The following is a 24,834-nucleotide window of genomic DNA, read 5'->3' on the forward strand; positions in this document are numbered from 1 at the left end:
AGCCAGGAACGACAGATATCAGTAGTGAGCAAGTTGTTGGAGGGAATTCCGAGGGACAGGATTTACATGAATTTGGATCGGCAAGGACTGATTCGGGATAGTCAACATGGCTTTGTGCATGGGAAATCTTATCTCATTAATCTGATTGAGTTTTTTGAAAAAGTATCAAAGAGGATTGATGAGGTGGACATGAGCTATGTGGACTTCAGTAAGGCATTCAAAAAGGTTCCCCATGGGTGATAGTTTAGCAATGTTTGGTCTCATGGAATGGAGGGCGAGCTGGCCATTTGGATACAGAACGGGCTCAAAGGTAGAAAACAGAGGGTAGTGATGGTGGGTTGTTTTTCAGACCGGAAGCCTGTGACCAGTGGAGTGCCACGAGAATCGGTGATGGAATCCCTACGTTTCATTATTTCTTTCAATGATTTGGAAATTACCATAGGAAGTATAGTTAGTAAGTTTGCAGATGACACCAAAATTGGAAGTGTAGTGGAAAACAAAGAAGGTTATCTCAGATCTCAATGGGATTGTGATCAGATGGGCCAATGGGCTGAGGAGTGGCAGATTGAGTCTAATTTAGACAAATGCGAAGTACTACATTTTGGAAAGGGAAATCTTCGCAGTCCTCCAGAATGTTGCTGAACAAAGACACCATGGAGTGCAGATTCATAGCTCCTTGAAAGCAGAGTGGCAGGTCGATAAGATAGTGAAGAAGGTGTTTGGTATCTTTCCCTTGTTGGTCAGAGCATTGAGTATTGGTGTGAGGAGGTAATGTTGTGGATGTACAGGACATTGGTGAGGTCACTTTGGGAATATTGTGTGCAATTCTGGTCAGCTGCCTCTCAGAAGGATGTAGTGAACCATGAAACAGTTCCAAAAAGATTGACAAGGATGTGGCCAGGATTGGAGGAATTGTGCTAAATGGAAAAGCTGTATACGCTGAGGCTAGTTTCCCTGGAGCATCGGAGGCTGAGAGCTGACCTTAAAGAGGATCATAAAATCATGAAGGGTTTGGATTAGGTAAATAGACAAGGTCTTTTCTCTGGGGTGAGGAAATCCAGAACGAGAGGGCGTAGGTTTAGGGTGAAAGGGGAAAGATATGAAAGGGACCTAAGGAGCAACAATTTTCACTCAGAGAGTGATGCGTCTATGGAAGGAGCTGCCAGTCGAAGTGGTGGATGCTGGTACAATTGCATTGTTAAAAAGCATCTGGATGCATACATGAATAGGAAGGGTTTAAAGGGATATGGGCCAAGTGTCTACAAATGGGACTCGATAAGGTTGGGATATCTGGTCGACATGGACGCGTTGGATTGAAGGGTCTGTTTCCGTGCTGTACATCTCTATGACTCTCTGAATCTACGACTCTGGGCACAGGTGAAGGGCCAGATGACTGGAGGATAATTAATGGGGTTCCTTTGTTCAAGAAAGGCAGCAGACATCGGAAAGGTCATTAGAGTCCAGTCGGCTGACATCAATGTTCGGGAAAATATTTTTTAAAAATTCTAAGGGACAGGATTAATCAACATTTGGAAAGGCAGCAATAAATCAAGGAATAACAGGCATGGGTTTATTATACAGTGATCCTGTCTGACTAATTTAATTGAGCATTTGGAAAAGGTCATGAAATATATTGATGAGAGGAGGATAGTTGATATGGTTTACATAGAATTCTGTCAGATGTTATTCATGTCCCACAAATTCAGCAAAACAGGTCTTTCTCACAAGCAATCTCCGTTCCGTCCAGAAGATAGAAACACCAAAAGAAACGCTCCAGCAGCAGTGAGACATCTCAAGGGTTTTATGCAGCAGAGAGAGAGACAAAGTTGTATCTATCAACTTCAACAGCCAACTCCACACCCCAAATGTATACAAAGCAAAATCCCCGGGTATATCTGTGCCAGACACTCCAATCACTCATGGTTCTTTTGGCTAATTTATGGAAAAATACTCTGGGAACTCAAAGCTGTTTACCTGTTGCTTCTGAAGCAGAGAGTCAGTCATCAGTGGTAACACCTCCTTGTCCTTATTAGAGAAATAACACAGAGCAAATCTCTGTGAAAGGCACAGTACCATCACATTAGTAAGTGTGCTCAAAGCATGGAAATTGGAATTATTGTGGAGAATGAGGAGAGTGGTCTCAGAGTATAGACTGTTACAGAGCAATGGCTGATGTCATTGAACCTGGATAAGTGCTAGCGAATACATTTTGGGAGGTCTAATAAGGAAAGATTATTCACAATCATTTGTGTTTATAAAAATCTCACTATATTTCTTTTAAAAGATTCCCACTTTCCAAATGTAGACATAACTGCAAGTAACTGCTTCCAGTTGATGTTTGCCAGATCTAATTGTCGACTGCTCCGGAAATTGGCCTTCCCCCAATTTAGACACGACTTCTGCACGACACTGAACACTTTCCCTAATGACTTTAAAACCTACAGAGTTCTTGTCAGTCGGCATAAAATGCTTGCCCACTGCTACATTAACCATTGAGCCAGATGCATTCCCATAGATTATGTCTAGCATTGCACATCTCTTGTCGGACTATCTACATGCTGCAAATGTGTTGCTGGTCAAAGCACAGCAGGCCAGGCAGCATCTCAGGAATAGAGATGCTGCCTGGCCTGCTGTGCTTTGACCAGCAACACATTTGCAGCTGTGATCTCCAGCATCTGCAGACCTCATTTTTTACTCGGACTATCTACATGATCTACTGAGCATCAAAGGGACCTTAATGTATAAGTCCATAAATCCCTGATGGTGTCAGCAGAGGTATACAGGATAGTGAAGAAGATAGTGACGTGATGCTGCCTTCATTAGCTTGGGCATTAAATATAGAAGCAAGGAAGTCATCTACCAACTTTAGAAAACATTGTTTGGCCACAGATGGAATACGACCTGCAGTTCTGGTTTCCTATTGGCCAGTTGAGTGGCCATGTCTTTTTGCTCAAAAGCTGCTTTCTTGCGGCTGCATCATCAGAGGCATCAAAGGAGTGAGCAGGACATTTGATAATTGCCAATTGAGAGGGAAATTGAATGGCAATGATGAGATTAGCAACACAGGCAGCACTGAGGGGAGGGGTTCATTGTTAAAGTACAGATTTGAGACAGTCCAGGGAATCCCTTGTGGACTTAATGTGTAATTGTGTCATCCCAGAGATCGTACACTTTAGTAGTCTGGAATAAAAAATCCTTTTACAGTTTAGTCTAATTTTAGTCATTCCCTTTTTTGACTAACAGCATCACTGTTACAATATAACAGTGAAGGAGAAGAGTTCGAGAGGGAAACTAATTGATGCAAAGTTCATCGTCGAGTCGGAATTAAACACTGTTAGTAATTTCACAAGGGAGCAGCCGTGAATGTTATCACTTGATGTCCTGGTTTTCCAGATTCACTGATGTTCAGGCAAATATTCTCAATTGTCTTACCCTCCTTGCCTCTCTATTTCCCAGTGTGCAGCAAATGGCTTCTATAATTCAACATTACATTATCGTCTCAATGTTTAAGGATAAGATTTAATGCTCTGTACTTTTTCACTCCCATGTCCATAAGACCATTGGACATAAGAGCAGGAAATAGGCCATTCAGCCCATCAAGTAAACTCTGCCATTCAGTCATGGCTGATAACTGTCTCAAATCCATTCTCCACTTTCTCCCCGTTACACTTGATCGGTACATAAGCAGTGTTAGATTTCTTTTAATGGTCATTTTTAGATGGAAAACTTCGCACATTTGATGCATTCAAATAAAATATTCGAAAATATTAATAAAAGTAAAACAAATCTTCCAGTTTGTTCATCCAGCCAGTCCCAGATACATGTGCAGTAATATATGTATATTGTTACATCCCGACTAGAGTTAAAATAAAAAGGTAAAAGACAAAGATTAGCTTTGAAGAAAATCTTTATTTAGAATTCCTCTCTGATGCTCTTCAGCATTCCTGTAATTCAGGAGATCCACCTCGTCCAAGTCGGGTCATGCATTCCAAGGCAATTGCTTTTTCACTCCTACATTGCAGCCACCATTTAAATATTGGGTTTCCATGATCAGTGTCCAGGTCAGTACCAGGAGCTTCTTTTCAAACATTCATTGGTGAGGGGAAAGCTCCTGATGTGTTGTCCAAAGTTCCCATTTCTGTGTCATCACAGATTGAACAAAATCTGTTTGAATATTTCTCTTTTAAAGCAGTCAGCTGTAACATCCTTTAATTCACTGGGTCTGATTCACTTGCATTATTCTCAGGTATAACAGCACAGGGGTTTGTTACATTCTGGAATTTATAATCCTGAGGATTGTCCCCAAATTCAAAAGAGGTGAATTCAAAAGGCTCTGGGGATCATGCAAGTGTCACAATGGATTCACATTTTTAAAACATTCATTCTGGGAATAAGGGCTTCTCTGGCTAAGTCAGCATTTATAATCCATCCATAATTAATGGGAGTTAGCTGCCTTATTGAAGTGCTGCAGTTCATTTGTGGATGTCCAACCCCTGTGCTGCAAGACAGAGAGTCTCAGAGCCAGTGAAATGGATGGTGAGATTAGATTAGATTACTTACAGTGTGGAAACAGGCCCTTCGGCCCAACAAGTCCACACCGACCCACCGAAGCGCAACCCACCCATACCCCTACCCCTACATATACCCCTTACCTAACACTATGGGCAATTTAGCATGGCCAATTCACCTGACCCGCACATCTTTGGACTGTGGGAGGAAACCGGAGCACCGGAGGAAACCCACGCAGACACGGGAAGAACGTGCAAACTCCACACAGTCAGTCGCCTGAGGTGGGAATTGAACCCAGGTCCCTGGCGCTGTGAGGCAGCAGTGCTAACCACTGTGCCACCGTGCCGCCCTGAGCTTGGAGAGGAACCTGAGGGAAAGGAACCTGATATTCTGAGTGAACCTGATCTTTAGTGTGTTACACTGGGTCACTCTAAAATATCAACAAGCAACCTTGTATCAAAATTACTTCACAATAACAGCTACAGTATTTGCTCAGTGTTGACCTGAACTTTGGAACAGGACTCAACAAAGACACTCAATCCAACCAACACTCTTCACAAATACCGGACACTTGTGCCTAAATGGGGAAAGCTGTTCCACAGAGTAATCAAGGTAGATCCTGAAAGAATCAAACTCACCATGCATACCCATCGCCTGGTGTTTGAGAAACTCCTCATAGATATGATCTGAGGAGGGGCCATAGTGAAGAAGGAATGACCCAGCAGGACCATAAGCTCAAACATGATGAAGAGTCAAAAATTGTGGTGCTGGAAAAGCACAGCATCCAAGGAGCAGGGAAGTCGATGTTTCGGACATAAGCCCTTCATCAGGAACGTGGGGCGGGCCTTAAAGGAGCTGAGAGATAATTGAGAGGAAGGGTGGGGCTGGGAAGATGGTAGCTAGGAAGGCGACAGGTTGATGAAGGTGAAGGGCGATGGTGGTGGGTCAGGCTGAAGGTGGATCAGACGAGCAAAAAGGAAGATGGAAAGATACGATGATTCAAGAGGGCACTGCTAAGTCGGAGGGTTGGGTCTGGGATAAGGTTCCGAGGGGAGATTTGGAAACTAGTGAGGTTCGATGTTGATGTCATGTGGTTGGTGGATCTGATGGCAGATGATGAAGCTTTCTTCCTCCAGTTAGAGTCATAGAGTCATAGAGATGTACAGCATGGAAACACACCTTCGGTCCAAGCAGTCCATGCCGACCATATCTGGACCGAAGGGTCTGTTCCAACCTGACAGTACCTAGCCCATATCCCTACAAAACCTTCCTATTCATATATGCATCCAAACTCCTTTTAAATGTTGCAATTATACCAGACTCCAACTCTTCCTATGGCAGCTCATTCCACACATGTACCACTCTCTCTGTGAAACTTTTGCCCCATAGTTCTCCTTTCGATCAATCACCTCTCACCCCAAACTTATGCCTTCTAGTTCTGGTCTACCCCACCCCAGGGAAAAGACTTTGCCGATTTACCCCATCCATGCCTCTCATAATTTTGTAAACCTCTATAAGGTCACACCACAGCATCTGACGCTCCAGGGAAAACAGCCCCTGCCTGTTCAGCCTCACCCGAAAGCTCATGTCCTTCAACCCTTACAACAACATCTTTGTAAATGCCTTCTGTACTCCTTCAAGATTCAGAACATGTTTCTGATAGGAAGGAGACCAGAATTGGAAGCAATGTTTCAACAGTGGCATAACCAATGCCCTGTACAGCCACAACATGACCTCCTAACTACTATATTCAATACTCTGACCGATAGAGAATACACACACACCAAACGCCTTCTTCACTATCCTATCTACCTGTGACTCCACTTTCAAGGAGCAATGAACTTGCACTCCCAGGTGTCTTTGTACAGCAGCACACCCGGGGACCTTACCATTAAATGTATAAGTCCTGCTAAGATTTGCTTTCACAAAATGCAGCACCTCACATTTATCTGAATAAAACTCCATTTGCCACTTCTCAGCCCATTGGCCCATCTTATCAAGATCCTGTTGTAATCTGAGGTAACCCTCTTCATTTCCACTACACTTCCAATTTTGGTGTCATCTGCAAAACTTACTAAATGCAACTCATATGCTCGCATTTGAAATATTTGTGTAAATGACAAAAAGTAGAGGTCAACCCAGCACCGCTCCTTGTGGCACTCCAATTGTCACAGGCCTCCTGTCTGAAAAACAATCCTCCACCACCTGCTTCTCTCTTCTACCTTTGAGCCAGTTCTGTATCCAAATGGCTAGTTCTCCCTGTATTGCGTGAGTTCTAACCTTGCTAATCAGTCTCGCATTGGGAACCTTGTCTAATGCCTTACTGAAGTCCATATATATCACATCTACTGCTCTGTCCTCATAAACCCTGATTGTTACTTCTTCAAAAAAACTCAATCAAGTTTCTGTGACATGATTTCCAATGCACAAAGCCAACTTGACTATTTCAAAATGTCCTTGACTTTCCAAATACATGTACATCCTTTCACTCAGGATTCCCTCCAACAACTTGCCCATCATCAACATCAGGCTCACTGGTCTATAGTTGCCTGGATTGTCCTTACCACCCTTCTTAAAAAGTGGCACCACATTAGCCAACCTCCAGTCTTCTGGCACCTCACCTTTGACTATCGATGGTACAAATATCTCAGCAAGAGGCCCTGCAGTCACTTCTCTAGATTTCCACAGATTTCTCGGGTACACCTGATCAAGTCCTGTTGATTTATCCACCTTCATGCATTTCAAGACATCCAGCATTCCTCCTCTGTAATATGGACAATTTTAAGATGTCACCATGTATTTTCCTACAGTCTACATCTTCCATATCCTTTTCCACAACAAATCCATCTGCAAACTACTCATTTAGTACCTCCCTGTCCTTGGGTGACTGTGAATTGGCGGTGAAGGAGGCAAGTCCTTGACGGAGTAGGGGGGTATTTGAAGTATTTGAATTGGTCAGACACAGGGTGGTGCATGTGTCTGAGATGTTCTCTCAAACGATCTGTGAGTTGTCGTCCTGTCTCCCCGGTGTAGGTGCTGGTGCAAAGGAATGGAAGGTGCTGGGAGTGGGTAGTGTTGGCAGGGGGTGTGGGCCTAATGAGAGTCACAGAGGGTATGATCTCTGCAGAATGTTGAAATGGATGGGAGCGAAAGATATCATTGGTGCTGGGGTCTGAATGAAGGTGATGGAAATGGGCGAAGATGATGCCTTCTATCTGAAGATTGGGAGGGTGGAAGGTAAGCTCCATGGGGGAGCGGGTTTGGGGGGCGGGGTTTCTATTGTTTTGAAGTTGACAGCATGCACTGTAACTTGAAGAGAGTGAAAGCTATTTAACATCTGTCATGTCACCATGTGTGCTGGCAAATATAAAGATGTGTAATTTGACTGTGAACTGGATAGCTGAGCTCTTTTGCAGCAGAATGGATTTAACCAATCAGCTTAAATTATGCATCAACATATGAAAAGCCAATCAAATTTAAATTATTCTGTTGTGACAACATCCAACCAATGAAATGGTCTGATGTTTAGTTTGTAAAACGTTGGCATTTGGGATAGTGATTCAGAGAAATAGCACCTTCTGTCACTGACAGACTGCCATTTAAAACAACCTCTAAATGGTAGCTTACTTTTATATGAAAACTCTGTGCAGCAGAAGATGGAAGATGACCCAGGGAGATCTACAATCAGAAGAGGATTGTCACCGCTCTCTGGTTTTGAAACTTGATTTGTTGTAAATTTAATAGGGGCTTTGTTGGATCAGGATATTATTTATAGATGGGGAGGTAGATCACAAACATTTAAGAAAAAGGAGGCTTCGTGTTGGAAGTAGGTGTTGTTAAATGTTCATTTTAGAGTTATTATTTCTTGACATAGTGGAATTTCAGTCATTCACTATCACTCACATTTTAACAGATTCCAAGGCAAGGTCAGCTTTTCTGTGTGTTTGGTTTCATGAGCAGAAGGGTTTGTGCCATGTCGAAAGATTATCCTTATTGCAGTTGGAGGGGTGGGGTTCAAGAATGGAGGGGCCAGAGTGGAGGAAATGCCCTGGAGGACTTTGTTGACCACATCAGAGGTGAAGTTGTGGCACTTGAGGTAGGAGGCCATCTGGGATGTTCTGGAGTGGAATTTCTCATCCTCGGAGCAGATGCGGTGGAGGCAAAGGAATTGGGAGAAAAGGGTCGAGTTTTTACAGGAATGGGGTTGTGAGGAACTATAGTCCAGGTAGCTGTCAGTGTCCGTGCATTTGAAGCTGACGTCAAATTTAGTCGGTCACTGAAAATGGAGATGGAGATGTTTAGGACGGGGAGAGAGGTGTCTGAGATGTTTCCTGTCAGGATGGAAGGTGTCCAACCTCTCCGTCATCAATGTTGGATAGGAAAAGGTGGGGAATGGTGTTGGTGTAACTGCAGAAGATGGACTATTCCATGTCCCTGATGAACAGGCAGGTATAGCTGGAGCCCATGTGAATGTCAATAGTCACCCCTTTGGTCTGAAGGAATTGGGAGGATTCGAAAGAGAAATTTAAGATGAGGATCACTTCAGGCAATTGAATGAGTGTGTTGGTGGATTGGTCCTGGTTGTGTTGGCTGGAGAGGAAGAAACGTAGGGCATGGAGGATATCCTCATGGTGGCTGGATGTGTTCAGGGCCTGGGCATCCATGGTGAAGATGAGTCATTGGAGGCAGAGGAACCGAAAGTCATGGAAGAGGTGTAGTCCATGGGAGCTGTTCCGAATGTATCGTGACAGGAGGGGGGTCTTGAGTGTGTCGGTGGGAGAGGAAGTAATGCAGGGTTTGGAAGCCTTCATCATGGCCGATGGATTTGTACAGGGACTGGATGCCCATTATGAAGATGAGGCATTGGGCCTGGGGAACTGAAAATCATGGAGGAGGTGGAGGGCATTGGTGGTTCCCCAAATGTAACGTGAGAGTGGAAGGGTATTGGTTGGGTTGACGTGACAGGAAAAAAATGGAGGTCTTGGAAGCTTTCAACATGGGGGAAGGATGTGGACAGGGACCAGATGGATGTCCATGGTGTAGATGAGGCATTGGGGGTCAGGGAACCGTAAGTCATGGAGGAGGTGGAGGGCATGGGTGGTGTCACAAATGAATTGTGACAGAGGAAGGGTAGTGGGTGTGTCGTTGGATGATGAAGTGATGTTTGCGGTTGGAGGCCATCATCAATGTAGATGGATGAGTACAGTGAATGGACGTTCATGATGAAGATGTGGCATTGGGTGCTAGGGATCTGAAAATCATGGAGGAGGTTGATGGGAGAGAATGAAATGGAGGGCTTGGAGACCTTTGTCACGGTGGATGGATGTGTAGAGGGACTGGATGCCCTGTGTCGGTGAAAGTTTCAGAGAAAATCACCAGGACACATGCTCTAAACAACCCCATCACCCTGTGGCCGACCACTTCAAAGCCCCCTCTCACTCCGCCAAGGACATGGACCTACTCCACTGCCAAATCCTAGCCACCCGATACCTGGAGGAAGAAAATCTCATCATCCACCGTGGGACCCTGCAACCGCATCGAACCAATGTCGATTTCATCAGTTTCCTCATTTCCCCTAACCGCACCTTATCCCATCATCCAAGAGTCCAACCCGGCAACCCAGGTGAACACATCCCTATCTAACCACCCTCTTTCCCACCCATCCGCTGCCATCCTCCGCTCTGACCTCCCACCATGACCCCCCACCTTCATCCCCATCGCGTTCCTAGCTACCTTCCTCCCTACCCTCACCCCACCCCTCTGATTTATCTCTCAGCCCCCTTGCTTCCCCCCAACCAACATTCCTGATGGAGAGCTTATGTTGACTTCATGCTCCTTGGATGCTGCCTGACCGGCTGTGCTTTTCCAGCACTAAAGGTTTTGACTCTGATCTCCATCACCTGCAGTCCTCACTTTCTCCTACACGGTGTGGGCTGGAGGAGGTCAGGAATATGTTTGATTCAGTCCCAGATTTGACAGTGGCTCTTTAACTCAGCTACAGTGTCAGGATCTTGTTGACATGTTGCCACTTAATCAGAGAGGCTGAGCGGGCCAACAAGATGGATCTGTTAAAGGAAGGATTTCTCCTGAGGTTCACGGAGGTCATTGTTGGCACCTGCAGCATCTGGATGGGATTTGATGCTGTCGGGTGGTTAGAATAAGTGACCTGTACACTGAACCCTGAGGATTCAGCAATTACAGCAACTGGGAACAGGGAAGGCAGCTGGTCAGGTTTTTGACCCTGTGCTGAACTCCTGCTAAGTGAACTAAAGGATTATAATGATAGGTTAATCACAAAGAGTGTGAGGAAGAAGCCAAACTAACAAACCAGTCAGGGAAGAATGCAAATGGCCGCACACACTGACAGCAAAGAATGTCCTCGCTTCTGACAGTAACAAAACTCAATTCTCAGCTTTCAGTTTCTGCAGGGAACCAATTGGCTCCCTCCCCACGGACTGACACCTTGAGCGCCACTGCCAAACCAAGATTGAGATTTTCTTGCTCCTCACAAAGGTAACTCTTGGTCAGTGATAATTGCATTGAATTGGACCCAAATTATTGCTTTGTAAATATAAGCCTCGTCAGAATTTGGAAAGACCTTGGGTCCTGACACACACTCATGAGGGATTTTAAATTGAACACTAAATATAGATATCAGAACAAATTCTGGCAATAATGACAATGACTACCTCCATTACTTTAGTGTCCAAACCCTACTGATATCTGAAGGAAGTCTTGAGGAAAACCTAAAGGAAACCTCCGACAATCTGACCAACAAGTTTCAACACATCAAATATTTCTCCAAACATCTCTTGAAAGTTGGAATGCTCCTTGCTGAAGTATTCCATGTCCTTAGTCATTTACAAAGTTCTGCAGACGAGTGGTTGTTAATCATCAAATAAAACCAAAATTAAATGATGTACAGCTGACCCTGAGAAATGGATGGAGCACACACATGACATGGGACCTTCAATTACAATACTCGATCATGGATTGATTTTTACTTTGCTTGAGATTTCGTTTCCTTCTTAGATTCTCTTGCATTTGTTGTTTTCTTTCTCACGAGAAGCATGGATGTTGTGATGAAGCTTCATTTTGTCTTGCTTCTCACGGCGACAACTTTATACCTGTAGCAGAATAAGAAAGTCAGATACTGCTAATATTGAATTGCAAGAAACACAAATAGTAAAAAATGAGGTCTGCAGATGCTGGAGATCACAGCTGCAAATGTGTTGCTGGTCAAAGCACAGCAGGTTAGGCAGCATCTCAGGAATAGAGAATTCGACGTTTCGAGCATAAGCCCTTCATCAGGAATAAGAGAGAGAGAGCCAAGCCGGCTGAGATAAAAGGTAGGGAGGAGGGACTAGGGGGAGGGGCGATGGAGGTGGGATAGGTGGAAGGAGGTCAAGGTGAGGGTGATAGGCCGAGTGGGGTGGGGGCGGAGAGGTCAGGAAGAGGATTGCAGGTTAGGAGGGCGGTGCTGAGTTGACCGCCCTCCTAACCTGCAATCCTCTTCCTGACCTCTCCGCCCCCACCCCACTCCGGCCTATCACCCTCACCTTGACCTCCTTCCACCTATCCCACCTCCATCGCCCCTCCCCCTAGTCCCTCCTCCCTACCTTTTATCTCAGCCGGCTTGGCTCTCTCTCTCTTATTCCTGATGAAGGGCTTATGCTCGAAACGTCGAATTCTCTATTCCTGAGATGCTGCCTAACCTGCTGTGCTTTGACCAAGAAACACAAATAGTATTGCACAGTTCAGTTTCTGTAAATGGAGGGGTTTCGCAATGCCAAAGGGAGATGATCAGATTTTCTCTTGTTGAAAAACTCATTGCCTGGCACCGGTTGCAAGAATTTTACTTGACACTTGTTAGCCCAAACACGCATATTGTCCAGGTCTTGCTGCACTTGGACATGGACTGCACTTCAGTATCTGAGGAGTCACAAATGGGGCTAAACATTTTGCGATCATCAGGGAACATAATCTCTTCAAACATCATAATGAAGGGAGGGATCATAGAACAAGCAGCTGAAGTTGGTTGGGTTCATGACATTTATTCAATTATACTGACTTGTTCTATCTTAGAAGTAAAACTCATCGCAAACAGGGGTTTCCAAAATGAGAGTCACAGAGCTCCAAATGTTTCAGACAAACCTTTGTAACAGCAAAGTTCTAGGTGTCAACTTGCTAGCAGCATCTCTGTTTCCTCAGTTCTCTGTCTGCATTCAGTCCTAAAGAACCCGAGAAAATGAAGGTCAGTGCAATTCTCATCCTGTGAATGAAACTGTGCAGCCACAAGTCCCCACCTTGCAATCCTGCTGGGATACCTAATCTTACAGGGATACTCATTGTGAGAGTGAAGCTTCCTTGCTGTTGTAATGGTTTCCCTCAGTCAGTTTAAGGACATCTTGTTGGGAGGTTTGGGCTAACACTGCTGGTTTCATTTAAGTCACAATGACAGAATGGATACGGTTTAAAAACAGGTTTCCAATTTGTGATGGGAACGTTGACCTGTTCCAAGCCCCGAACCTTGCTAGCGAATGTTTTGAACATTCCAATCACTTCTAGATTTTGCCAATGATGGGGAGTAAACATCTTGCTGGAACAAGGGAATTCTACTCTTAATTTCCACCCGTAGAACTAATAGTGTACATACAACATCACAGCCAGTAATGATGCTATCTGGTTGAATCCAATGACTGAAGAGGAAAAGGGCACGACTTTTAAGGACAAAGCAGATGGCTGGTTGGTTGCAGGGCAATAGCTACGTATCTGAGAGTGGACTTGTCCTACCATCAAGTTAGTAGATTCTAATATTAAAACTAGTTAGGAGCTGTAAAATTGTAAATGTAGCAAAACAACTTTAATCAGACCACTCAATTCGGCATCAATCTTACTGGTAGCACTATATTGATAATATTGCTTGTTTTGACATGCAGAACATATAATACAAGATAACCGTATAGAGATATACCGTTCATTGAGGGCAGCCTTCTGTCTCATTTATTACTCGTGATGATGTTGCCATAGGGCACAATTCCGTTATGATGACCACTCAGGGAATCAAAGGAAGGACCAGAGAAAGAGATGACTAACTATCAGAAATCAGGTTCAGGAATCCAACTACCTGTGAAGAATGATATGGAAGGTTTGCACATGTCAATAAATACAATAATTCCATCTCTCAACAACTCCATTTTCAGTGAAGATGTGTGTCTAAGTTTGTACGGCAGAAGTGGGTATTGCAGATGCTGGAGGTCAGAGTCAAGATTAGAGTAGTGCTGGAAAAGAACAGCTGCTCAGGCAGCCTCCGAGAGCAGGAAAATCAATGTTTTGTGCAACAGCCCTTCATCAGGAATGAGGCTGGGAGCCTCGAGGGTGGAAAGTTACATGGGTAGGTTTGGGGCTGGTGAGGAAATTAGCTGAGAGTGCAATAGGTGGATGAAGGAGGTGGTGAAGGTGATAGGTCGGAGAGGAGGGTAGAGTGGAGCGTGGGAAGGTAGATTGAGAGGTGAGACAGGTCATGAGGACGGTGCTGAGCTGGAAGGTTGGAACTGGTGAAAGGTGGGGGGAGGGGATATAAGGAACCTGGTAAAATCGACCTGGATGCCATGGGGATGATGGGTCCTGAGGCAGAAGATAAGGCATTCTTCTTCCAGGCATCAGGTCATGAAGAAGTGGGGATGGAGGAGGCCCAGGACCTGCATGTCTTTAGCAGAGAGGGAGGGGGAGTTGTCATGTTTGGCCACGGGGTGGTGGGGTTTCATACGTGCCGGTCACCTGGAGATGTTGTCTGAGGTGCACTGTGAGAAGGGGTCTGAACTCTTCAGTGCAGTGAAATGTGAGTCATCATGACTTTGTGAATTTTAGCTTACAGTTGACTAATCTAAAAAAAAGTTCACTGACCGACTTCAATAAGGCGGCAGGTACATGAATTGAACAGGCCATGACAAACCGTTCACTGTCGATCTTCTCGGAATCTATTTGTTGACAATGACGTTATTCTTCAACCTCTCTTCAAAGAGCCTCTTCAGATCGTCCAATGAATCACATTCACACCGAGAAAGATGAGTCAGTAAGAAATCATGATGGTTTAGCTCAGCTTCCATCATTTTAACTGATCGTAAAGCCAAGTGCCTCCAGTTTATCAGTTGACACATCTATTGTGATGTTTGATATCACCGTGATACACATTAAGGTGGGGTCACATGCATTGTGATGGTACAGCCTGCACCCTCAGTTAAATGACTCACATGGTGATGATAGTTCATCTGGCAACACATGATCTTTTACCATAATTGAACAACAAAATTTTCATAAAAGAATATAATTGCGCAAAGGTGGTCAAATGCTCGGAAATTGGATGGAATATGGAACATAAAAAACAATGAAATGAAAGGATAATGAATGAACGTTTGCGTACAATAGAGAGCTGACTAAAAGCAAAAGACATAAAAAGTGTAGCTACTAAAATAAAATGCAGCCACAGTCCAATAGGAAATGAGTCAGGGAGTTAATAGTGTAAAATAAGGAGCTGAGAGATGAACTGAACCATTACTTACTGAGTACTCCCTCCCTGCAGATAATAACTGCCCCGGTTTAACCAACCGATTGTCATGAATAACGTTTAAAACACATTAACCAGATTAAAATTAAACTTCAATTGTTGATGAATTATAATTTTAATTTCCTGCCATTAACCCATGTCAAATGTACCAAGAAGGCTCAGGTTCTGTTGGCACAGAGACCTAGACATGTTTTATACAACTCTGTCCGTGGGTGTGACATTGTGTTTGGGACATTTACATGTTGCGAAGTCAGCGACATGTTTAAGAGCTGTCAACTCCTCCCAGACAAACATGTCTGTATTGTGCATGTGAATTCAATACTCCAAATATGCTCACACCCAGAAATTTGTTCACATTAGTCAAGCTTCCAACCCTTTTCTACTCTGGTCACATTTGTGATAAGACTTAATATTTAAACAAATCAAAACATTTCTTCTGTACATCAACTCCATGCTGTTCATAATTTTGAAAATATTCTGACCACTTTTTCTTCACTACAAAGTGGATGATATGCTGCTTCTTCTCATTAGACTTCATCTGCCATAGTCTGGCTGACCCAGACAAGTCCAAATGACCACATGCACCTGCACATTACTTCCTGTATCTCGTCTCATGGTGCCATCAGAAAGCTCAGATATACAGCTCTCTCTAATCCTTCAACCCATAACAGATTACCAGGAAGGTACACACCCTGTCACTCAGAGCAAGTCTTCTATTCTCAACACCCAGTGTTCTATTTAATTACAAACACAGGTTACAACAATGTCCCCAATTCCACATACCATCATATTCATTTAAAATCTAGTGAAGAAAGGGTTATAGAATATTGATCAAGTATTTAGTACTTCGCTGGAACCTTGGAGAAATAGCAGTCAAGACAATGGCACTTTAAAAAGGGAGCGAGACAGACAAAGGCAGCGAGCACACGGTCGGTCAGGGAGAGAGGAAAAGAAACCCACACTGCTCACTGACACTGCAGTGAATCGAGGCAAACATGAGAACTGCAGATGCTGGAGATCAGAGTCAAGATTAGAGTGGCGCTGGAAAAGCACAGCATGTCAGGGAGCATCCGAGGAGCAGGAAAATCGATGTTTTGGGCAAAAGCCCTTCATCAGGAATAAAGGAGGAAGCCTCTGGGGTGGAGAGATAAATGGGAGCAGATCAATTTTCCTGCTCCTCACATGCTGCCTGACCCGCTGTGCTTTTCCAGCACCACGCTAATCTTGACAGCAGTGAATCTGCGCAGTTCCTGCCTTTGCTGTTTGAATTTGTGTATCACGAGAATTCGGAGTATGTCTAGGAAAAATTCACAAACAGTGAAATTCACAACTGACCTTGGAGGAACCTGTTTGTGAGAAGTCCCAGCACAGAAACAAAGAAGTGAATAGTTTTAGGTGTAGCCTTGTGTAAATCTACAACAATGAGTAGAGTGGGTTCTTTCTTGATTACCTGTTTTTATTGGGATCTACCTCTTGATTAAATTTTAAAAACATAAGCCGTAATAATGAAGGTAGCTTCGAGCAGTGTTTTGTAGAGAAATGAGAAGATGCTATTTTCTTGGTCTGGAGATTGGAAGGAGCAAAATGGACTCAAGTAGAGTAACATGCTCATTTGTCAGATGTGGGAGTTTTGAGACAGTTTACGGGTTACTGAGGTTTCTATCTGCAATAAATCTCATTGTTTGCGAAGCCTGTCAGATCAAATGGATCAGTTGGAGCAACAGTTAAAGGCAATGAGGAATTTACAAGTGCCAGGGGCTGTGATCGATCGCATTTATCGGAAGGGAGCAAAGCTGCAGACACAGTCTGATCGTTTGGTTAACACGAAGAAATGTAAGAAAGGTAGGCCGTCCATGCAGGAGTCTTCTGTGGCTATCCACATTTCAAACAAGAATGCTGGAGAATGTAGGGCATGATGGATTCTCAGGGGAATGTAGCACAAACAGCCAAGATTCAGATATCAAGACAGGCTCGACCGTAATGAGGGGTACCAAGCGATCGGTTGTGTTAGGGGACTGTTTATCAAAGACGTTTCTGCGCACAACAGCGCAAAATCTGAATTGTGTGTTGCCTCCCTGGTGTCGACACCAAGGATGTCTCAGAGAGGGTGCAGAATGTTCTCAAAGGGGAGAGGGACCAGCAGGAGGTCATTGTACACATTGTAACTAACAACATAGGAAGGGAAAATGATGAGATTCTGGAAGGAGAATATAGAGAGTTGGGCAGGAATTTAAAAAGGAGGACCTCAAGGGTAGAAGAATCTGGATTACTCCCGGTGCTTTGAGCTAGTGAGGTTCGGAATAGAAAAGAATCGAGCAGATCTAACAATTGAAGTTCTAAATTGCAGGGAGACTAATTTTGATGGTGTGAGGCAAAACTTTCAAAAGCTAATTGAGAGAAGATATTCGTAGGTGAAAGGAGAAGTGGAAAATGGGAAGCTTTCACAAATGAGATAAAGAGAATCCAGAGACAATATATTTCTGTTAGGGTGAAAGGACAGGCTTTTAGCTGCAGGGACTGCTGGACGACGAGAGTAATTAAGAGTATGATTAAGTAAAAAAAGGGGGACTCGGCAATATAGCGGTGATTCTGTAGGACTGCTGTGGACAGCTCCGCCTAACAGCCAAGGCATACTGGTGTCTTTTGCCAAAACATGGCCAACTTATGTGGTGGAATTATTAGTTTAAAACCTGACAGAACACATAGTTGTTCATATTTGGGAGTGGGAAGGATGCCAAAGGGGAAAGGATTGAGTAAACAGCAGCAGGGAGGACACTCCCCTGCAGCACCAGGCATACCAGAGACAGCAGTAACAGCAGACTCTCCTGACACACCCCTTACCCTCCCCCACCAGGGATGTGACAGACCCACAGGTATCCGCTGCAGCGATGGAGAGACTGGCCTTGAACATTGGGGCTGCAATTGAGGAGATCCGTGGGGAGATTCATGCCCAGATCCAACCGATCGTGTCCATGCTGCAGAAGCATGAGCAGGAGATCCAGGGTCTTGGGGAGCGGCTGGAGGAATTGGAGGTTTGAACTCAGGCCTCAGAAGCTGCAATGGACTCCTCAACCAGTTGGATCTAGGTTACCGAGTGAGATGTGCGGGCCATGCGAGACTGTATCGAAGATTTCGAAAATCAAGTTTGGAGAATGCATCTCCGAATGGTCGTGCTCTCTGAAGGTGAGGAAGGTGAGCAGCCAGTCAGCTTCTTTGAAAGCTGGCTGCCAAAGTACTATGGCCTTCACATCGAGTCCAGCAGGCTGCAGATTGAAAGGGCTTATCGGGTTAGAGTGCACAGGTCACAGCCGGTGCAGTGCCCCTGCCCATTCTAATACATTTCCACTCAAATAAGGAGAAGCAAAAAGTGATAGAAGCTTCTAGATTACTGGGAAATGATCCGCAGGCACTGCTGTATAAGAGGTCAAAAATCATGTTTTTCCAGGGTTTCTCAGCAGCTTTAATTTGAAAGAGGAAGTCCTTCGATGAAGTTCAGAAGAGGCTGAGGAACCTGAGTATCCAGTCCTCCATGAGATACCCTGCAGTGCTTCACTTCAGCCACGAGGACTCAGTTTATACATTTGACTCAGTGGATAAAGCTGAAAGCCTTGTAGACACTTTAAAATAAATGGATGGCCTGAAGAGTACGGTTAATGTTTGGTCTCTTTCCATTCTTTCCCCATGTTTTCCCTTCTTTTTTAAATTCCTTTATTTCTCCATAATAAGTACTTGTCTGGAAAGGAGAATGATTCTTGGAATAAATTGTTCCTTTTCTTTTAATAACTGAATTTTCTGATGGGATAGTTTGTTGTCTCACCCTATTTTTTAGTTATTCTGTTTCTCTTTTAGTCACAAGTAGGGGTGACATGAAGCCCGGGATGGGTGGAGTGTTCGTCCTGACTTTAGCTTTTTTCTGGTCATTTCAGGAGCATTTCCTAGTTTCTGTTTGGCTTAAGGCAGGGGCACAGTCCGGGTTTGAAGGAGTTGTGAAGAAGGGGATGGGGAGGGTGAGGGCTCCTATGGTCAGGGAGAAGTGTCTTCCATTCAAGGTTTTGTAGTTGGTTTTCTTTGTAGTATTTTGGTTGTAAGAGATGTTTATACTTCTGATAGAGTAGTTTTTGTATATATAATTCTTTGACTCTATGAGTCCTTACTTACTTGTGCTCGGTGCTTTTTAAGCAAGGTTCTCCCTCCCAGGGGTTCAAGGGTCTCTGAAAGGGGATATGGCTAAGTGTCTTATTAAGTGGCGCACCTGGAACATCAAGAGAGATCATTCATCTGCTAAAAGATAAAAAGTCCTTTCTAGCCTTAAGAAGGAAAGGGTTAATATTGCTTTGTTGCAGGAAAACCACTTTGATGATGGGGGACACTTGAAATTCCAACAGCGGGGTTATGACCAGATATTCTTTGCATCCTTTCCTAATAAAAGTAGGGGAGTGTCGGTACTTATACAGAAAAATCTTCCGTTCACATTATTAGAGCAGGTGAAAGATGAGCAGGGATGGTTTGTGATAGCTAAAGTCCTGATACATGGGGAGGAATATGGCATTTGAAATGCCTACTGTCCTCCGGCGCATCCCCTCAAATTTTTGATGAGTGATTTCTCTAAGCTGAGTGCTATTGGAATACTGCACATTATTATAGCGGGGGATTTGAATTGTGTTTTGGATCCGACTTTGGACAGGATGCTTTGTGGGCCCCCAAATATTTCTTCGCAGGCCAAGCAAGGAGTTGGGGCTGGTGGATATGTGGAGATGTCTTCACCCTCCTGCCAGGGACAGCACCTTTTTTTTAAACCCCCATAAATGTCACATGAGGATTGATCTTTTTCTGGCTCCCTCGGTCCTTCTGGATTTGATTATGGGTTGTACAATTGGGAACATAGCTATCTCAGATCATGCGGTGGAACACTTGGAGGTGACGGCCAAGAGTGAGGGGCTAGGTTTGCGGAACAAGCGTTTGGGCTATTTTCTCGCTAAGGATTCCAAATTTGTGGAATACTTTTAGAAGGAGTTTCAGGAATTCCTGACTATCAACTCAGGCGGAGCCTCCGGTAACTAAGCTACAGCGGATCACGGCCCTCTCAGGGGTAATCTTGCAACAGGCCTCTTTCCTTAAGCCCGATACAGAGAGGTGTTGCTACGTTCCACAAGCACCCTTTCGGTTAGTGCCCTCAATCGCCTGCTGGGTGGCAGGGCCTGCCAGGATATTAACTGGTTATGTGAGGTGTGGGAGCAAGAGCTGGGAGTGGAGATCTCTTCTGAAGCATGGGAGAAAATGTGGGAGACTGCTCGCAAGATCTCAAACTGTAATAGGACATACGCTACGCAGTTAAAAGTTTTTCACAGGGTTCATCTGGCACAAGAGAATCTGGCGCAGTTTAATAAAGGAGTATCTTCAGTGTGCCCCAAATGTAAAATAAGTGTAGGTACTCTTACCCATTGCTTCTGGACATGCCACAGGCTCCATGTTTATTGGAGTGCTGTGGTGGGAGAGATCGGGAGGGTGATGTCAAAGTTGACTGATATCTCTCCTCTTAGGTCTACTGAATTTACCACCTTTAGATGGGCATGTGAAGTAACTGTTTAATATTCTTGCATACTGTGCACGGAAGAATATTCTGATGAACTGGGTGTCTGAGAACCTGCCGGGTTTGCTGGGATGGCAGAAATTAATTATGGAACACATTCCCTTGGACTTTTTTACAAACATGGTGCACCACACAACAGACCATTTTTAGGAAACATGACAGCCCTGCTTGAGTTATTTGTCAGTTATCTTAACCAAGGCACTTGTTTAACCAGGATGGGTCGGTTTGTCAAGCCTTGGGCCCCGGAGGGGTTTCTCCTGAGTTAATACGGATATATGTTCACAATGATCCCGTGGTTTTATTTGGGAGCTTCACGCAGAGCATAACGGTTCTGTATTCTGTGTTTATTTTTGGGTTTTTTGCATTGCTTCCTTTTTTGTCATTGTAGCTATTTACTTATTTATTGGTGATGCTTTGTGCAGTGTTAGGGTTTGTTTTGGATTGTAGGGTAGGTTAGTAGTTAGTAGATAGTAGGTGAATTGTAATTTGTGTTTATTTTTCTTTTATTATACTGATGTTTGTTATTGATTGTATTTTTCAATAATTTTATATGTTCGTAAAGTTAAATCTATTGCTCATAAATATATTTACAAAAAAATAAGAAAAGGAAGTAAGCATATGCCAGGTCTAGGCATGAAAGATTGAGAGAATCTTTAGAAGAGTATAAAGGCAGTAGGAGTTTACTGAAGAGGAAAATCAGAAGAGCGAAAAGGATACATGAGATAGTTTGACAATTAGGGTTAAAGAGAATCCAAAGGGCTTTTGTAAATACATTGAGGACAAAAGGGTAACTCGGAGTCGAATATTGCTCATCAAAGCAAGGCAGCCTTTGAGCCTCAGGGGATGGGAAGATAGTAAACAAATACTTTGCATCGGTATTTACTGTGAAGAACCATGGAGGATATACAATGTGGGGAAATAGATGGTGACTTCATGAAAAATGTCCATCTTAAAGAGGAGGAAGTGCTGGATGTCTTGAAATACAAAAAGGTGGATAAAGCCCCAGGACCTGATCAGGTGTCCCCTCGAACTCTCTGGGAAGCGAGGGTAGTGATTGCTGTGCCCCCTGCTGAGATATTTGTATCATAAGTAGTCACAGGTGATGTGCCAGAAGAGTGGAGGTTGTCTGATTTGGTGCCATTATTTCAGAAAGTTTGTAAGGTTAGGTCAGGGAACTACAGATATTAGTGGTGAGCAAGTTGTTGGAGGGAATTCCGTGGGACAGGATTTACATGAATTTGGAAAGGCAAGGACTGATTTGGGATAGTCAACATGGCTTTGTGCATGGGAAATCTTATCTCATTAATGTGATTGAGTTCTTTGAAAAAGTTTCAAAGAGGATTGGTGAGGGCAGAATGGTGGACATGATCTATGTGGACTTCAACAAGGTGTTCAAAAAGGTTCCCCATGGGAGACAATTTAGCAAAGTTTGGTCTCATGGAGTAATGGGCGAGCTGGCCATTTGGAGACAGAACGGACTCAAATTTAGAAAACAGAGGGTGGTGATGGTGGGTTGTTTCTCAAACTGGAGGCCTGTGACCAGTGCCTCAAGAATCGGTGATGGAGCCACGACTTTACGTTATTTCTTTCAATGATTTGGATATGACCATAGGAGGTATAGTTAGTAAGTTTGCAGATGACACCAAAATTGGAAGTGTAGTGGAAAACAAAGAAGGTTATCTCAGATCTCAATGGGATCTTGATCAGATGGTCCAATGGGCTGAGGAGTGGCAGATTGAGTCTAATTTAGATAAATATTAAGTAAAACATTTTGGAAAGGGAAATCTTCGCAGTCCTCCGGAATGTTGCTGAACAAAGACACCATGGAGTGCAGATTCATAGCTCCTTAAAAGCAGAGTGGCAGGTCGATAAGATAGTGAAGAAGGCGTTTGGTATCTTTCCCTTGTTGGTCAGAGCATTGAGTATTGGAGTTAGGAGGTAATGTTGTGGATGTACAGGACATTGGTGAGGCCACTTTGGGAATATTGTGTGCAATTCTGGTCTGTTTCCTCCCAGGAGGATATGTTAAACTATGAAACAGTTCCAAAAAAATTGAAAAGGATGTGGCCAGGATTGGAGGATATGTGCTAAATGGAAAGGTGTATACGCTGGGGCGAGTTTCTCTGGAGCATCAGAGGCTGAGGACTGCCCTTAAAGAGGTTCATAACTTCATGAACGGCTTGGTTAGCGTAAATGGACAAGGTATTTTCCATGTGCTGGGGGAGTCTAGAACTAGCAGGCTTATATTTAGGGTGAGATGCGAAAGATATAAAAGGGACCTACTTTTTCACGCAGAGAGTGATGCATCTATGGAGGGAGCTATCTGACGAAGTGGTGGATGCTGGGACAACGGCATTATTTAAAAGGCATCTGCATGCATATATGATTAGGTAGGGTTTAAAGGGATATTAGCCAAATGCCTACAAATGGGACTCGATTCAGTTGGGATATCTGGTCGACATGGACGCGTTGAATCGAAGGGACTCTTTCCGTGCTGTAAATCTCTATGACTCTCTGAATCTACGACTCTGCGCACAGGTGAAGTGACAGATGACTGGAGGATAATTAATGGGGTTCCTATGTTCAAGAAAGGCAGCAGACATCGGAAAGGTCATTAGAGGCCAGTCGGCTGACATCATTGTTCGGGAAAATATTTTTTAAAAATTCTAAGGGGCAGGATTAATCAATATTTGGTAAGGCAGCGATAAATCAAGGAATAACAGGCATGGATAGATTGTAGAGTGATCCTGTCTGACTAATTTAATTGAGTATTTGGAAAAGGTCATTAAACATATTGATGAAGGGAGGATGCAGTGACCATTCCTGTTCTGCACATTAATGACATGGATATCAAAGTACAAGGAATAATTAGTGTTATGGAGCTGACCAAACCCCCTCTAAATACATTACCCAGACCCTAACTCATTTATTTTAGTCAGTGAAAAGTGTAAAGTGCTGTGTTCCTGATGTGATTCAATTGGTCCATGACAAGGTTTAAGCAAAACACACTTTATTCTTACAATACAGTGAAAATACAGAGAAAAGAATTGGTTTAACTTTAACTCTGTTAAAATACTTAATGAGATATTACATTATTTAACTCCTAATCATCAACTCTTTCAATGTAACAAGATCCCATAAGCACACACTTGGCACTGACAAATTCAGCAAAACAGGTTTTTCTCGCTTGCAATCTCTGTTCCAGTCCAGGAGGTAGAAACATGAAAAGAAACACTCCAGCAGCAGTGAGAGAACTCAAAGTTTTTATGCAACAGAGAGAGAGACAATGTTGTATCTATCAACTTCAACAGCCAACTCCAAACTCCAAAGATAGACAAAGCAAAATCTTGGGGTATATCTGAGCCAGACATCCACTCATTCATGGTTCTTTTGGCTAATTTAAGGAAAAATACTCTTGAAATTCAAAACTGTTTATTTGTTGCTACTGAAGCAGGTAGTCCATCATCAGTGGTGACACCTCCTTATCCTTATGAGAGAAATAGCAAAGAGCAAATCTCTCTTAAAGGCACAGTACCTTCACATTAGTAAGTGTGCAATTAGCATGAAATTTGGAATTGCTGTTGATAGTGAGGAGCGTGGTCACTGGTCAGCATAGGCAGGTTTGACCGAAGGGTCTGTTTCCATGCTGTATATCTGTATGACTCTATGACTCTAACATTTATCAGATGGTAAATTGGTAGAGCAATGGCTGATGGCATTTAACCTGGATAAGTGCAAGCGAGTACATTTTGGGAGTTCTAATAAGGGAAGGATTTACACAATCATTTGTGTCTTAATTAATCTCACTATACTTCCTTTAAAAGATTCCCACTTTCTAAATGTAGATGTAAAAGCAAGTAACTGCTTCCAGTTAATGTTTGCCAGATCTAATTGACGACTGCTTCTGAAATAGGACTTCCCCAACTTAGACAGAACTTTTTCACGACAGTGAACACTTTCCATAATGACATTGACACCTACAGAGTTATGGTCAGTCTGCAAAAAATGCTTGCTCACTGCTACATTAACCATTGGGCCAGATACATTTCCTTAGATTATGTCTTGCATTGCCCTTCTTGACGAGGACAAATTAAATGACCTAATGAGGAGCAAAACGATTTTGATGTACAAGTCCCAAAATCGCTGAAAGTGTCAGCAGAAGCAGACT

Source organism: Hemiscyllium ocellatum, chromosome 1 (assembly GCF_020745735.1).
Source record: "Hemiscyllium ocellatum isolate sHemOce1 chromosome 1, sHemOce1.pat.X.cur, whole genome shotgun sequence".
NCBI lineage: Eukaryota > Metazoa > Chordata > Chondrichthyes > Orectolobiformes > Hemiscylliidae > Hemiscyllium > Hemiscyllium ocellatum.